At 27.8% G+C, this 3,780-nt stretch overlaps 1 non-coding gene across 1 annotated transcript; it reads left to right on the top strand.

Moving 5' to 3' along the window:
- The first annotated feature begins 3,360 nt into the window (after nt 1-3,360).
- Nucleotides 3,361-3,482, top strand: LOC132923538 (5S ribosomal RNA). Its single transcript, XR_009661194.1, has one exon. It is a non-coding gene; the product is annotated as a 5S ribosomal RNA (ribosomal RNA).
- Nucleotides 3,483-3,780: the final 298 nt, after the last annotated feature.

Raw genomic sequence — 3,780 nt, 5'->3', positions numbered from 1 at the left:
ATTTTTTTTTAAATATAATTTATAGCTATATATATTAGATCAGGTGGATCAGTTGACCAGTATATCAGTATATGCGATCCGTAAAACATGTATACATCATTTTGTAAGTTATATTTATTTATTTCAGTTGTACATATCGAACATTTTTAGTAATTGATGATTTAAAATGGCTGCTATTATTATATCAAAATGTATAATTCATAATTTCTATATTCTAATTCTGTCATATTATTAATTCAGGGAGTAAAAACGGGTAAACCGCAAAAAATGTTACCTTATTCAATACCTGAAACCTATTAACACAGCGACAGCGTGCAGCGCTTTACCCACACTACTCGCAAATTTTACCCAGTTTCTGATAATCTGATGAGAAACTCATCGACAATTTTACCCGGTTTTGAACGCAAAACTCATAAGCCACCATATTTCCTACCCGATTTTGAATTCAAAATCTATAATTAGTAAACGTTTTGTTCCATTCTTGTACCATACACGGAGCCAACAAACAATTCTATCCGATTACAGACACAAGACTCACAAACAATTGCATCCGATTTTAAACGCAAAATATTTCAATACAAAATCCGATAAGTTTAGTTACCAAACAAGTTTTAACTCATTTTAACTCCCTGAACTTATAATACAATGTGATTAATAATTATTTAGCACTTACAGCAGCTTCACTATTTCTTTAGACGCTAAGACACGCATTTAAATTTAACATTAGTAAGCTGGAAATGAGTAACGCCGTACTAAGACAAAATTAAAATTATAGATTTAAACCAATTAACACCTAGCTTCTTATTAAATGCATAATTCGATATTTATTTGTTTATATTACCTATATATTACGTATAACTATATTTGCTATATTGTATAAGATATATTTTTTTAATATTTTAACATTTTTTTTTACATAAGTGGGGAATCGTAAGTTCTTACACGATATAGTAGCAGGTAAATAACACATACGTTAATTCCTACATAAATGAGTGCGGTGGTAAAAACTCCCGATTTTTAAACATAATAGTAAACTCTCCCGGATCAACATAATGTTTACCTGAACTGTCCTGAAGTAAATGTGTAAACTCTCCCAGGTCAACATTTTTAAACTGAAATAGGTATATTGTATATACATTAAAATTCAAAGTTGCAATAAATTAAACAAAACAAGTAAAACCGGTAATACAAACAATAGTCAATAATAAAAAACTATATCATAAAAAATATTAAAATAGAAATAGATACCATAAGTTTTTTAAAATCAGTGTGTTATTATTATCAAAAAAAAAAAAATTAAATTTAAACATTTTTATTTTATTATATATTATTTATTTTGTATCTTAGATTTATTTTATGAATTTCATTTTTTATTGTATTTTGACTATAATATTATAGCTCATATCAGCTATAAAAGCTATAATTTATATTATTATTATTATTATTATTAATATAAGATTGAATATTTTTAAATGAAACTTAAATTTATTTTATGATTTTTATTAAATTAATAAAGACCTGGGAAAGTTTACATGTTTTCGACAGGTAGTACAAGAGTAGACCCGGGAGATTTTACCATCGGGAGAGTTTACAATCGGCCATAAATGATGTGTAAGTCGGTGTTGTACGACTGAGAACGTTTTACCTTTTTAGCAACACGATTGAGAACGATGTCGGCAGATCAAAGAATCAATATTTTGTACCTTAAAATCAAACGATTGAGAACGATTTTTCTAGCGACGTTGCTATTTATCTTAACTTTTAGTAATAATATTTAGGGCTGGGATTTTGATGCAAAAGCATCTCTTTTTGGTGTTTTGAAACGTTGTTTTGTAAGTATAAAATGTGTAAACTGGTTTTTCACAATTTGTTTATAAAATGTACGACAATTCTTGCGATTAACAAGAGACATTCGGCATACTGTCGACGGTTAATAATAAATTATAGGTATAACATAGCATATCATCGATAAAAATCTTATCATAGCTAGGCGTTTATACAACTTATGGCAATATGTCCACACTTATAGAAGTTGGGAGTTTATTACTACGTGTGTATATACTGGCAAATAAATATTGATTTTTTAAATTTTTAATCTTAAGCTGACAAATATGTTGTTTATAAATATACAGGGCCGGATTAAGGTTTTTGCCGTCCATAGGCTGAAATAAATTTATCACCTAAGAAAAAAAAGAAGCTATTTCGTTTCGATCATTAAAATTTGCCGCCCTAGGCTTTAGCCTAAATAGTCTAAGCTGTATACGGCCCTGATCTACGAACATTCTAAATCCCAGGTTTCTAAACGTATTTTAATAAAATAAAATAAACTAATAGACTGCATCTTCGTACACGTTCAAATGATACACTAGCAATACGCTAAATACACTATCTAATTAGTACCTATATTATACATTTATAGTTTTTGTGCGAAATGATTATATTATGACAATTGATTTATAATTAACCTCGATTAATAATAATGTGTTTGGGCGAGATAAACTGAACTTATATTATCGTATTATCGAGTTTATATCAAATATGGATCATAAAATTGAATATATTTTAAATACAAAATCAAACAAGCGATGCATTTTAATTTAAAATAATATTTTTCGTGAATCTAACCACTTTAAAGTCTTCTCGTTCTCGATGTACTAACAGTAAATGTCCTAAGTGTTTTATTGAATTCTACCATCGATAAAAATATAAAATACTATCTTTTTCAAATAATAATATACATAACCATGAATCAATTACTCATCTTAATTCAGCTGATCGGTGTGTTATTAAAACTGCCGTCAAAAGAAAAAAAGGTCACCCAAACACGTCATTACAATGTTTTAAAATCACTTGCTCAAACGCATTATGCTAAATTATTGTCCAAACACATTGCAATTTTTAATTATTCGTCCAAACGTATGGCGTTTATATTAACGTGGTTGCATAATATTATAGACAGGTCATTTCCTGATACGGATTACGAAATATTCAACCACTATAAGTTCTAATCCAATTGAAATTCGTATTCATTAAGTATGCAACATGACACATATAACTATTAACTAATAGGTTATAGGTACGTAGGTCGTAGGTACTTTGACCAAATGGCAAATATTTTACCAATACTGGCAATACCGATAGTATTAAATTAGTATATAATAAGTAAATAATTAAGTATATTTTACTGTAAAATCAAAACTTAATTTATACATTTATGTTTAGTGTCGTGTTTGCTTTTTAGTATTTTTTTAAAAATATTGAAAATTAACTGAATTATTCAGTTTTCATCTTATACCACCACCAAAAAATTTAAACATTTGATTACGGTATTTAATTACAATTATTTTCTACTAACACATCGCCAACGACCATACCACGTTGAATACACCAGTTCTCATCCGATCACTGAAGTTAAGCAACGTCGGGCGTAGTTAGTAGTACTTGGATGGGTGACCGCTTGGGAACACTACGTGCCGTTGGCATTTTTTGTTTTTTTTTAATAAATTCAATGTTTATTTCCAATTTTAACTTAAAAAATATAAAGATATTTTTATCTTTGTCAAGTTTTTTTTTAATTTTTTAATTATATAATATATAAATATTTTTACCTAACCTAACCCTAAAAGCTATAAGGAACTTTTCTAGGTTCAAATATATAATATATAATATACTTAACTTATAACTGCGTACAAGTTAAAATAATCACACTGTATTATATTTTAAACTATAGGCTATATTAGTATATTACGCACCACAACAAAACATTCGACGTACGAATTT

This window comes from Rhopalosiphum padi, chromosome 2 (assembly GCF_020882245.1).
Source record: "Rhopalosiphum padi isolate XX-2018 chromosome 2, ASM2088224v1, whole genome shotgun sequence".
NCBI classification, from domain to species: Eukaryota; Metazoa; Arthropoda; class Insecta; order Hemiptera; family Aphididae; genus Rhopalosiphum; species Rhopalosiphum padi.
The sequence above is the reverse complement of the archived record's forward strand: the minus strand, read 5'-3'. Positions and strand labels throughout refer to the sequence as shown.